The sequence below is a fragment of the Myxocyprinus asiaticus genome, chromosome 42 (assembly GCF_019703515.2).
Source record: "Myxocyprinus asiaticus isolate MX2 ecotype Aquarium Trade chromosome 42, UBuf_Myxa_2, whole genome shotgun sequence".
NCBI lineage: Eukaryota > Metazoa > Chordata > Actinopteri > Cypriniformes > Catostomidae > Myxocyprinus > Myxocyprinus asiaticus.
The window spans coordinates 18,698,532-18,712,585 of NC_059385.1; the positions used below are offsets into that span (position 1 = coordinate 18,698,532).

Here is a 14,054-nt window from a genome sequence, read left to right on the forward strand (position 1 = left end):
GTTCATTCCTTTGATCAAAGCTGAATTTTCAGCTTCATTACTGCAGTCTTCAGTGTCACATGATCCTTCAGAAATCATTCTAATATGCTGATTTGCTGCTAAAGAAACATTTATTATTATTATTATCAATGTTGAAAACAGTTGTGTACAATTTCTCTTTTTTTTTTCTTTTTTTTTTTCAGAATTATTTGATGAATGGAAAGTTCAAAAGAACAGCATTTATCTGAAATAGAAAGCTTTTGTAACATTATAAATGTCTTTACTGTCACTTTTGATCAATATAATGCATCCTTGCTGAATAAAAGTATTAATTGCTTTCCAAAAAACCCCAAAACAAAACAAAATTCTTACTGACCCCAAACTTTTGAACGGTAGTGTATAATATTACAAAAGCTTTCTATTTCAGATAAATGCTGTTATATTGAACTTTCCATTCATCAAAGAATCCTGAAAAAAAAAAAAAAATTGTACACAACTGTTGATAATAAATGTTTCTTGAGCAGCAAATCAGCATATTAGAATGATTTCTGAAGGATCATGTGACACTGAAGACTGCAGTAATGATGCTGAAAATTCAGCTTTACATCACAGGAATAAATTGCATTTTAAAATTTATTCATTTGCAATCACAAGCTTCACTGATGATAATGAGGCTGCATAAACACTAGTTAAAATATAATCTAAACATTCATATTATTTTTATATCATATTACATATCATATTGATATCATACAGCATACAATTTAAATACCTGCTTTAGCCGAAACAACATTTAAATGTAACTAAAACTTGCCTGTTAGGACAAATTTCAAATTTCAATACTCTGAATACTGGCTGGCAAATCTGGAAATAGTCCAACTAGTAAAATATGTACATGTTTATATAAAATAGCATGTCAACTAATATGTAAGTAAAACTAAATGGCTTACTCATCCAAAATTGTATCCTCGGCTGGATCAAGTCACTCTTCAAAATGCAAACGTTCATTTTTCAAACGTTCCTCTTCTTCTGAGGAAAATGTGAACTCTTTGTCACTATCCAGGAGCTTCCTCACCTGTGTAGCGTGCCATCTTCCAAACGCACAGGAAAGTGAACGAACTTGCTGCTTTTTAAGGCACTGTTGGGGGCATTTACCATTTGCATTGATCACCTCAGCACATTACCGTATGAATAGCGCCCTCTGCGCGTGGGTGTGATCACATTAGCGATAATTAGCTGAGCCAGGAGAAAATGTACATCTCTTTAGTTTCATACAGATTACATTGCAGGAGAATATTTGTTTTAAATTTGAATTGTTTTATTTAAAAGTAGACATTTTAAGCTTTCTTTAGACATGTTTCATGTTTGTGTGATAAGTACTGTATTCACTGATTTTCAGTTCATTTTTGTGACATGTTTCAGAAAGATGCTCGCGGAGACAGAGACGGCTGAAAGCGCACCCTGTTTATTTTCTTTATTTTACAAAAACACAAGGTTTTGTTGTTATTATTATATATTGTTTCTAATGATGTCTTACACTTATCTGTATGCCCAAAAATGACAGAGTATTTTAAGTTGTTTCCGCTGTTATGAGGAAAAAAATCCAGCAGGACGCGCCGGTGTGTCCATCGACCCCAGAGTGTTAAACCTGTTACTTTAAACTTGGGTGGAGCATAAAATTATGACAGATTGTTGAACGCTTTTAAAAATCATGCAGCGAATATGTTGTATGGTCAAGCTTGTAAATAAAGTTTGTAATCCAATGATTCAGGCAAAAGTAGAGAAGACTGTAAAATAAAATAATGGATTGATTTTACCTGCGTGAAGCGTTTATCCTGACGGGAGGAGGAAAAGTCATGTTATAGTGTAGAGATGTGTGGAAGTTTGTTGCAGCGCTTGCTTCGTGTTATCGGGGCGAGCTCGGATGCTGACAGGAGGCGGGATGCGCTGCAGAATGATTATGAATGAGTTGGGATGCAGCGTGTGATCCACCTCTTGTGGAGCCGAATTTGGCTGGTGTCTGTTCGGATGGAGGCTGTGTATAAATGCAGTGTGCTGTGAAATGGTCAGAGGGAGTGCTGCGCAGCAGCGAGCTCGCCCTAAAATGTTGATTTGAAAAGATGTTTTAAGTAGAGTATCAGTCGATTTGAAGGAGTACGCTGTTGCATGATAGCCCCTGTGTTCTGAATTAAATAATCACTCTCCAAAGGATACTTTGAAGGGAGAAACAATTGTGATATTCATGTTAAAAGATGACGAACAGAATCGATGCATAGAGCATGCCCAAAACTAGCTGCACGGCAAGGTATTGAGGCTGACATGAATCACCTGTACGGAAGAACCAGATTAAAACGCTGATGGGGTTGAAATAGTGGTTGAATTGAACAGATAATCTTTGTTTCTCTTGCTTTCTGAAAAAAATTGAAATGTAATGGAACTCGAATGGCATGAAGCCAGAACGGTGCCCGTTCAAGGAGGCAGCTCGCACGATGGACCGCTCTGGGTAGAAAGTTTAGAAAAGAGAACATATGAGCAGCAAATGTAGAGAGCTGTTTCACATGTATACGGCGCCGGAGCAGCCAGTTTGCAGAAGCAGCTTCACGCAGCTAGCCGCTCTGTGCGGGAAATTTAGATAGGAGAACATATGAGAAGTCATAGGGAGCAGTTTCACGTGTATACTCTGTCTATAGAAAGATAGACAGAGTAAAAATATAACACTTGAACACTTTTATATTTGTTTGAATAACAAGATTATTTGGATGGAAGAGCTGTTCTGATGAAGGCGAATGCTTTGCATCGAAGTTGCATCCGATGATCCAAGTCACTGCATGGGTCTGTTCGTGGGTAATGAGCGGGGCTGAATTATATACGCTTACTCTAGCGTTGTGATTGGTCGGATTAAATTACCTTGCTCCTCTCGAACCTTGTTTATAAAACTCCATTTATAAGAGACAATCTTCAACTTGTGTTATTTTACTTAGGCTCTAACGACCTTCCCCAGCAATTTGAGGAGATGCATCATTAATTAATGGCTTTGGTGCAATAAAATTAGCACTTTAAGGACTCCACAGGAAACTTCATCAAAGTGTGAAATCCACCAGAGAGCAATCTGACATCATTTCCTTGCCGACTTGGGAAGATCTGTGCCTTAAGCAAAGGGCAGCTATGTTTTCTCTCATATATCAAGATCTTTGGCCAAACCTTTAGTGTGTTATTATGTGATTAGGTATCTGTAAGAGTGCTGGTTGTATATTTCCTTTGAATCTTTAAAGCTAGGTAGAGAGAAAGAAAGAGAGAGGAATTTAAAGGTGCTGTAAGCAATGCTTTTATGCAATGGTATGGAGCAAGTATTCCTACTCCCTGAAAGATATCACTGAAATAAGTGTCATAAAATATCTCACTGGCTTCTGTGACAGCACCGGTTTCTCTGCAAACAGCAAACAAAAATGTGATCGCAGGCTGAGTTCACATTCTCTGATCAGCCAATCAGAAGACTTTTTTATGTGCTTTCTGCCTGTCAATCATTTTGTGCATTCTCAGAGTGTAGTAGTTGAAGATCAGTCAGGTTTAATACCATATTCAGATTTATAACAGACATCAGTTGAGGGTGCTATTTTTCTACTGTTGTGTTTCACAAACTTTAGAAGACACACTGCTTCTCGGTAGCGTTTTCAATGGTTTTAGAAAGAGGGGTTTGTCTATTTCAGGGGCTCAGTATCATAAAAGTTCCAGAACAGATAAAATCGCTTACAGCACCTTTGAGACCTGTTCACTCCAAGAACAATAACTATAATGGGAGACTGTCCTGTATTCCGTATACACATGGAATGAACATTTAGGGCATTCACATCCGCATCACTCCTGAAAATTTTGTAGTGTGTATGTGTCCTTAGAGTTAGAATGATTTTTAATGCTTTATTTATTATAGATATGGTAATAGTTATTGTTCTTGGTGTGAACAGGCCTTTAAAGCAGATTAAAGGCTTTTTGTGGGTTTTTGTTTGTTTACATTTGATTTTTTGACAGTTACACCCTGTCTACACCAAACGCGAGCGGCGTGTTGCGTCAAAAACAATAGAATCCCATTATCAATGTGTTAGAGCCAGGATTTGAACTTGGGTCTCTGGCGCAGGAGTCTTAATTTCCACCACTGAGCCACAGAAGGGAGATGAATTCAATAGTCAGACGTGTTCTTAAAAGAACTCAGAAGAATTTATTAATAAAAATAGCAAAAAGTGTACAAAAAGCAATTTCTTACTGACAACCACAAAACAGAAAAATCTTTCGTCCAAAAAGGATCCAAAATGAGGAAAAAATAATCTCCAAAGTACTCAGGAAAAAGACACCAAAAAACAGCAAAAATAAACACAGGGAAAAAACAATCCAAAAGGCATACAAAGTTTAGTACTTAGAACTAGAGCAGACTTACGGCAGCAACTGGCTAGGAACATCAATAACCAAGCAAAGAAACAAAAGGAAGTTATCAGCTTAAATACACAGCCCAGAACGAGGCACATGTGAAAACAATAACACATGATACAATGGCGGGAAACTGAAATGAAACACAATGAGGGCCTCTAGTGGCCAAAATATAACATTAGAGCAAAAACCTCTGACAGGACCCCTCCCTCTAGGAACAGCTCCTGACATTCCCTCCCGGATGACTGGACCTGCGAGCATGAAATTCTTGAATTAGTTTGGGGTCCAAGATGTCTTTGGCAGGAACCCAGGAGCGCTCCTCAGGGCCATAGCCTTCCCAGTCCACAAGATACTGCCGGGACCCATGTACTCGATGGGCATCCAGTATTCTGTGGACTGTGTAAGCCGGCTGGCCACCAATGATACGAGGAGGGGGAGGTTTACCTGTCGCAAGAAAAGGAGAAGACAAAACAGGTTTTAACAGTGAGACATGAAAAGTGGGATTTATCTTCAAAGACTTAGGCAAGTATAAACGATAAGTAACTGGGTTTACTTTCCTGGCAATCTTGAAGGGGCCAATGAACCTCTGGGAAAGTTTACCCACAAGGGAATGTTCCACCCACAAGGGAATGTTCTTAGTGGAGAGCCAGACTGTTTGGCCGGGGCGCAGAGTGGGGGCAGGTCTGCGTCTGTGATTGGCCTGGTGCTGATACTGCTGAGAGACCTTCAAGAGCTTGAGTTAGGCTTTTTTCCATGTCTGGCGGCAACGTTTAACGAACTGTTGAGCAGAGGGAACTGCATTCTCCACTTCTTGCTCAGGGAATAGTGGAGGGGTGTATCCCAACTGGCACTCGAAAGGGGACATGCCTGTAGCAGAGGAGCGAAGGGTATTGTGAGCGTATTCTGCCCACATGATGAAGGAAGACCAAGAGGATGGGTTGTTAGCTGCCATACACCTCAGTGTAGTCTCAAGATCTTGGTTAAGCCTCTCCGTTTGCCTATTGGACTCCAGGTGGAACCCAGAAGATAGACTAACTGTAGCCCCCAGAGATTGACAAAATGCCTGCCAGAATCGGGAGGAAAATTGGGGTCCTCGATCAGAGACGATGTCTTGTGGGATGCCAAAGACTCGGAAGACGTGGTTTATAATCAATTCAGCAGTTTCTTTAGCGGTGGGTGGTTTGGGCCGAAGAATAAACCGGGCGGCCTTGGAGAATCTATCAACTATGACCATGATGGTGGTGTTGCCTTGTGATAGCGGAAGTCCAGTGATAAAATCCATGGAAAGATGAGACCAAGGTCTATGAGGTATGGAGAGAGGATGCAATAGCCCCTGAGGAGAACGGTGAGGGACCTTACTTTGGTTGCACGTGGGACATGCGTTTACAAATGTTGTCACATCCTCCTTGATAGTTGGCCACCAAAATTGTCTTTGGAGGAACTCAAGAGTGCGAGAGGTACCAGGATGACAAGTGAGACGAGAGGAGTGTCCCCACTGGAGGATCTGGGAACGGACAGCTTTAGGGACAAACAGGCAGTGGGTTGGCCCCCCTCCTGGGTCAGGTTCTCGGGCTTGGGCTTGTTTTACAGTATTTTCCAGATCTCACCTGATAGGAGCTATTATCTTGGAACTGGGGATAATCGATGCAATAGAATCTTCCTGAGGAGTGTTTACATATACTCGGGACAAAGCATCAGGTTTTAGGTTCTTAGAGCCGGGGCGGTAGGATAAGATGAACTTGAATCGGTTGAAGAATAAGGACCAACGTGCCTGGCGGGGATTGAGTCGCTTTGCCTGCTGAATGTATTCCAGATTTTTGTGGTCCGTGAATACTTGGAATGGGTGTTTGGCCCCCTCAAGCCAATGCCTCCACTCTTCAAGTGCTAGCTTAACTGCCAGCAACTCTCGATCCCCTACATGATAGTTCATCTCAGTCGGTGTAAGGCGGTGGGAAAGGAATGCACATGGATGCAACTTGTTGTCCTCCCCCCTTTGAGACAGCACAGCTCCAACCCCTACGTCCAAAGCATCGACCTCCACGATGAAGGGTTTATCTGGGTTAGGGATAATGAGTATAGGTGCAGAGGTAAAATGGCTTTTGAGTTTGCTGAAGGCCAACTCTGCTTCATGTCCCCAATTAAAGCTGGTTGTGTTCCCTTTGGTGAGGGCAGATAAAGGAGCCGCCACAGTACTGAAGTTCCGGATGAACTTGCGATAAAAATTGGCGAAGCCAAGGAAACGCTGTACTTCCTTTTCCGACGAGGGGGAGGGCCAATCCACAACTGCTTGAATCTTTTGAGGGTCCATTTGTATCTGGCCAGGCTTGATAATGAACCCCAGGAACTGAACTTTGGTCACATGGAACTCACATTTCTCAGGTTTAACATAAAGATGGTTACCAAGAAGACGTCTGAGAACCTTATTGACGTGTTTTACATGCTCTTGGAGGGAACTCGAGAAGATGAGGATATTGTCTAATTAGACAAACACAAATTGGTTGAGCATGTCTCTGAGAACATCATTGATGAGAGCTTGAAACACTGCAGGAGCATTAGTGAGACCGAAGGGCATAACTAAATATTCATAGTGCCCAGTGGGCATGTTGAAGGCGGTCTTCCATTCATCTTCCTTGCCTGTACGGGACTGGGAGTTTCCCGAAAGCTCGGGGCAGGCGGAGCGAAATTGACCATACAATCCACAATATAGACAACAGCGCTCTCTCATGCGACGGTCTCGTTCAGATGGGGAAAGCCTAGTCCTTCCGAATTGCATGGGTTCTGAGGACTCGTGGGGCACTGGTAGCATTTGAGCAAGTGCTGGACTGGCAGACAGTGTGGAAACAGATGGCCGGTTCAGTCTTCTCTCCCTCAGGCGATTATCCAGCCAGATTGCTTGATCCATGAGGGTCTTGAGATCACGAGCAGGTTCTCTGGTAGCCATATCATCCTTGATTGCCTCAGACAGACCATTCAGGAAACACACCGTGAGGGCCTCATCGTTCCAGCCGCTCCCTGCTGCAACTGTCAGAAACTGTATGGCATATTCAGCCGCGCTGCCATTACCTTGTCGGAGGGTGAGAAGTCTCTTAGAGGCTTGCTGGCCACTGAGGGGGTGGTCAAAGACTCGCTTGAACTCCTTTTCAAACACAGAATAACTTGAACAGAAGGGTGCCTGTGCCTTCCAGACTGCTGTTGCCCAAGAAAGAGCCTTGCCAGAAAGGAGGGTGATAACATATGCAATCTTGGCCCGATCTGAGGGGATGGAAGATGGTTGTAATTCAAATGTGAGAGAGCATTGAGTCAGGAACCCATCACATGCACTGGGATCACCTGTCGACGCATCCAGTGTAGACAGCCTCAAGCCATTGCGGCACGTCGCATCATGTCAACTGATGTGTCTGGTGTAGACGGGGTGTTGGAGTTTGAATTAACAGCATTCCATTGGCCTGTTTGAACATTCCATAAATGTAAGTCTATGGGATTTTTCTGTTTTTCCAGTCAGACAAGTAAATAAAGACAGAGCACACAATTCCAGAAGTGTCTAAAGGTCTGAACCCGGTGTGGTGGATGTAGCTTGAAAGCTCTAGGAGGAGTTAGTGTTAGAAATTTTGGTCTTCTTTTAGGGATTTAAAAAAAAGAGCTTTTTGATGGTGCCACAGAGCCACAGTGGTTACACTTTTCAGGGGAATCAACCTACAAATACTATACATGTAGCTGTCTCTGCATATTAAGCTGAGATAGGAGAAAGTATTTTAACATCAAAAAATTATACCCATCAGCTTTAAAATAAAACTGCTGTTTTAAAATCTGAACTGCCTCATGAATATTGCAAGATCTGCCAAGTCAACAGTGTCAGTAAATTAAACAGATGTCTCCCTCGAGATATTTAACATGAACGTCTATCAGTTCACCTCGATCTCTGTGCCAATGTGCCACTTGTGAGTGAAAACACGTCATGTCTTATATTGTCATTCTGGGTGGGAGAAAGCATGCCTGCATTTTATTTTGATAAATAAGCATCATCACAGATTCATGCTTGTTATATGTATTAATTTGCTGAACTGGGCTTCAGCATCATCAGTATAGTAAATGCAGTTTAACACATGACCCCTTGATTTGATCTTGTTTTTTAAAATAAAATTTGATAATGCAATCATATCTGATTCCTACAGTGCAATAGGTCATCTTTCCATGTTAGCTTGGATCTCTAAAGAAGAAATAAGCATTAAATACTTAACACAGAATAAATAACTTATTAGAACATTATCACTATTTCACTTTTTTAAGTATATAGGCCTTATATAATCTAAAATAGAATCATATATCACCAAACAATAAGCTAAAATGTGGACCAGACTTAATTCTGATAGTCAGAATTATGCTGATATAACTATGTGAAACTACAACTGTACCCTACTCAGATAGATTTCTCAGAGAGTCTCCTTCACAGCTTTAGTCCAAGATGAATATATATCCCTCTTTTGCTATTTACTATGGAACAGAATGTTTGTTTGGCATTTCTACAACTGACAGAAATTACTGGCATTTTCTTGAAGCTTCTTCTGTTCAGCATTCAGATTCAGGCGGTGGGTTTGGGCTTAGGGGCCAAGAATAAGCAGCATAAGCTGCCAGATATTTGTGTCATGAACAGTGGTCATCTGACCATGTGTACAATTCAGTCGAGTCTGTTCAATATGTATGTGTATGCCCAGCAAAGCCTTCGTTCCACAGAATACTTGTGATGCATTAGATTCAGTAGAGAGAGCATCTATGCCTCAACTCATGTAAAGCCAAATATCAGAAGCGGTGAGGTTAGAATTCTGAAGTGTGTACAAGTGTGTTTGTATGTTGGAGTGAGTCTTTTTCTGTATATAAATGTGAGTCTACATCAAATGCATACAGAGTGCTGTAGAACCAATGGAGCTGTTTACACTGGAATCGGCCATTGCAACACATCACACATTGCATTGTATGTGCCTTAAGTTAGGATCGTCACTTAAATTCAAAGACCTCAAGACAGCATTTTGGACATTAATGGGCCCATATTGTCACAGGTAAATTTTACACAATGTTAAAATTGCTACAACTTCATTTGTGTATGTTTTTTATTTTTCTGGGGCTTAAGTCTAGGCTTGATTTCACAGCTGATTGCTCTGCGGTTAGTGGACATTGTGTGGTAACATGCAGCTTTGGCACTTTCAGTTGGTCGCGCCCAGTCTAGACACAGTGTAAGGTAGATATTGTCTCTGTACCGTGTTCATATTACGTAAATGCACTTCATGTGGGAAAGAGGACAGGAAAGCATCAAATCAGTGTGTACCGCAGGTCCTTTTTCATTACAGTGTTGGCTCGCCTTCCTCCCTGTAATGAACCTCATTATGTTCGATTGCCTCAGAGATGCTGCTGTCCAGAGAGAGCTGAACTCAGGCCTCTAGAGAGACACGTCTGAAAGCGCACAGTCAACATACACCATCAGTTAGGCTGTTTCATAAAAGAAATGAGAGCCTGTGAGCCTCGTGGGTGTGTGGTGGGTTGTGGGATGTTTGTTTGGCTACCTGGAGAGTTTCTGTATGATTCCACTCTGCGGTTCCTTTAAAGTTCTCTTAACGTCGTAATTGGTGTGTTTTTTTGTGTCTCTGACTGGGAGGTTTAACCTGCTGTGATGGTGTAAAGCAATTTATCTCTGTAATGCTACTTTTTTAAGCAATTATGACCGTATTCCATTGTTGGGGATGAACGAACTAAAAGCAGCCGTGCTACTAACTTAAGATCGTTTTTCAGTAGCTCAGCTGTTTTCATAATAGAGTAGCTTCTCTAGTAATGAGCTACTTTTTGCTAACAAGCAGAGATGCAGCGTGACAAAACACACAAAAAAAAAAAAAAAAAAAAAAAAATGTGGCAAATTGTATAGAGATGGACTGCAGTGAGTGAAAGTGTGGTTCATTTTAGTAAATGGTTTTGTTCTGACAGTTCCCTGTGCTGCTATTTATATATAAATTTTTGTAACAAAATATTTAAATAAATGCTGCTGTTCATCACTGTTTTTAAATTAATTGCATTTATTGTGATTTAATATATTTATTAATTGTATTTAATGTAGTTCCCTATCTGTCACTCACTCGATGTTGCGTCAATGTAGTGACATTAGGGGTCGCCCTTGGGAGCCCCGAACACCTCTGATCTTTGAAAAAAGGCCAATGGGAATTGGCAAGTACTCTGCCGATCAATTCACCTCGAAAAGCTGTTGGATTTACGGCACATTACAGTGGCTTCTCCCCCTCTTGCACTGGTGAAGTGCAGAGAATGCCCCTGGGCGCTTCAACAGCTAAAAGAGTATATTCTTCCTACTAAAAGAGTATATTTTCCCTTCTAAAAGAGTGGCATTAACAGAGAGCGTCTTTTTAAAGATGCCTCTCCGTTTGTGTGTATTTCCTGGTTGCGGTCGTTACCTCTCTGCTTCTGATGACCACGATCGCGGTCTCACGTGCTTGGGCGCTGCCCACGCAGAGACAGCGTTCGTGGATGGGTCATGTTCTCACTGCGAGAGCGTGACCATGGCAACGTTGCGGTCGTGGTTTTTCCTTCGGTCCTTCTACCTACGGGTTTGAGGCCACGTCGGTTAGCACTGGGGGCGATTTGGGGATCCCAATGGGAGCCACTCCGCCGGGTAACTCCCCACGGACCTTTTATTCCCCAGTATGCTCGTTTCCCCGCTGGGATGAGACCGGCGGCTTGTCTCAGGGCGAGTTCACGGTCTCGTTTCGGCGCTCGCGAAGTGGATGAGCTCTCGATTGCAGCATCGGAGAGCGGGCTGTCCAGTCTGACACTGAGGACTCGACTGGGCTCCCACCTTCTGGTGTGGTCACCCAGTTGCAGCCTGACACACAGCTGGCAGCCATGCTTGCCCGGGCAGCTGCGTGTGTCAGGGTGGAGTGGAACCCTCCACCCCCCCTGAAACCTCACAGCCTGATGATTGGTTCCTGGGCCCGGAGCGCCGCTCATGGCCATGAAGGAAGCAGACCCAGCCTTGGCGTTGCTGTGTCCGGTGCGTGCTTTACACATCTATTTGGATCGCACGCAGAGCTTTAAAAGCTCCGAGCAGCTCTTTGTCTGCTTTGGCAGTCAGCGGAAAGGGAGCGCTGTCTCCAAACAGAGGATCGCCCACTGGGTCATTGACGCCATCATGATGGCATATCACACTCAGGACATGCCGCCCCCCGTGGGGCTACGAGCCCACTCTACTTGGAGTGTGGCGGCCTCCTGGGCCCTGACCAATGGTGCCTCTTTAGCAGACATCTGCAGAGCAACGGGCTGGGCAACACCCAACACCTTTGCGAGGTTCTACAATCTCCGGGTTGAGCCGGTCTCGTCCCGTGTATTGTCAGGTACGAGCAGGTAAGTTCCAGGAGAGCTGGCCGGGTGTACCACTTGTGCATAGCGCCTTTCCCCTCCCCTGAGGTGAAGACGTGCGCTTTGACTCCCAGTCGTGTTCACAAAGTTGTGATACCTGGATGAATTTCCTCCTTAGCCCTGTGGGAGATGAGTTTGTGGAGAAACTCGCTGCAGGCCCAGTACATGTGCTAACTAAGCCCTGTACTGGGGTAGGTGCTCCACATGCGCAGGTTCCTCATAGGTGACCCCATGTGATATATCTTCCACTAAATCATTTCCCTGTCGGTAAACTGTGTCTTCCTTGGACAGAGGTTCCTCTGCCCCCAGTCACCGTGTTTGTAGAGCTCCAACCCCCTTGGGTAGGACCTACCATGGGACTTCTCCACATGACATACTTCCAACAAGACTCAGTAAGTCCATGTGACGTATTTCCACTCAAAATACCCCCCCCATCCCCCCCCGGGGTGTGGTCTCCACGGTGTCTTCTCCTTGGGAGTGACACCCCCCGACATAGACACTTATGGCCCCCAGTCGGTAAACAAATTCCACTCTTTTTGGGGAGAAAAAAGAGGAAAAGAGGCCACGGCTGGGCTAGCCTGTCCCTATTTTTTGGGGCAGTCGTCTTGTCCCCAAAGGGACCGTTCGATGCTCATAAGAGCTTCGGGGGAGGTTACGTGACAACCTGGTGCGCTGGCTACAAGGCACACAGCGGTCTGTCCGTCTCGCACTGCCAGTCCACGTAACACAGTTCAGTCATTGTGGAGTTTTATATAGGGACCCCTAGTGTCACTACATTGACACAATGTCGAGTGAGTGACAGATAGGGAATATCCTGGTTACTTTCGTAATCTCCGTTCCCTGATGGAGGGAACGAGACATTGTGTCCCTCTTGCCACAACACTGAACTACCCGCTGAAATGGCCAGGACCCTGTCTCGGCTCCTCAGCACAAAACCTGAATGAGTGGTTGCGAGCCAGCTCCTTTTATACCCGTATGTCCGGGGGAGTGGCATGCAAATTCCACTCGCCAATTCCCATTGGCCATTTTTCAAAGATCAGAGGTGTTCAGGGCTCCCAAGGGCAACCCCTATTGTCACTACATTGACACAACATCTCGTTCCCTCCATCAGGGAATGGAGGTTATGAAAGTAACCAGGACAATTTCTCTGTTTAAGTGCTGTTTAATGTTGTCAGCCTAATTGGTAACCACATTGTTTTTATGCCAGATATATACTGATTCTCAGTGCAAAAATAATTGTTGTCATTAGTTATGTATTTGAAAAGACATTGCTCCTTATATATCTTCAATGTAGTTAGCTACTTTTTTTAAGTTTATGCTTTTTCTGCTACTTTTTCAAAAGGTTAACTTGACTGTAGCTTTTTTAAATTATAGTAGGCTCTCCAACACTGCTGTATTCAATTTCAAGTTTTCAGGTGTTCTGACAAGGCTAACGACTAAGGTATTGACCAATTTTTTATTAGGAGAGTTGCGAAAGGTCACACCAATAATTGACCATGAGGATGTGTTCTTTCTGTTCTCCCTGGGAGAAAAAGATCCATAATGCTCATATGTGAATATTGCAGCAGGTTGTTACTGAGCGTCAATGAGACTCAAAATGTCTGAGTGGGTTTTATGGAAGGCAGAAGGTTTGGACTAGTGACCTTGTCTCTGTAGATTAAACTCTACTGCCACATGGCGAATGTCTGATGATGTGTGACACTTTTAACACCTGTGCCCATTATCATAAAAAAATATGTTTCTTATGCCTCAGGAGTTATGCCCCGTCTCTGATGTTAACCTTTGACCTTTGCATAAGCACTTTGAACTTTTCTTAAGCTCTGTGTGACAACAGACACTAAAAGGTGTAATAACTTAAACTATATCCTTAGGGGACTCTTTCACGTGGGTCAGAATCGTAATAAGTTTGAACTTTTATTCATACTCGACTGCGTAAAGAACATGCAAGTGATATAAATACTGACTTGCCAGTCTTTTTTTCTTTTTTTTTTTTAGTGGTAAATGAGTGGGAGAGAGCTCAACATGAGTCTTTCAAATCAATGAATGCTCATTCTGAACACTCTGCTGACTGATTTGATGTTGGATTTGAATTTTGACTGATCCATATTCCATTTGGCCTCTGACTGAAAGCCATCACAAATAATTTTTCCCTGTAGTAATGGAATTGATCTTCATACACAGCGCAGTGTGTGAACGCAATCATGGCATGACATGTACCTTTTTTGCTAATTAAAATTTAAAAATTT

General features: G+C 43.0%; 1 protein-coding gene across 2 annotated transcripts in view; it reads left to right on the forward strand.

Moving 5' to 3' along the window:
* Positions 1–14,054, forward strand: part of LOC127433030 (cell adhesion molecule 2-like) — a 633,917-nt gene that overhangs the window by 562,982 nt on the left and 56,881 nt on the right. The window lies entirely within an intron of this gene.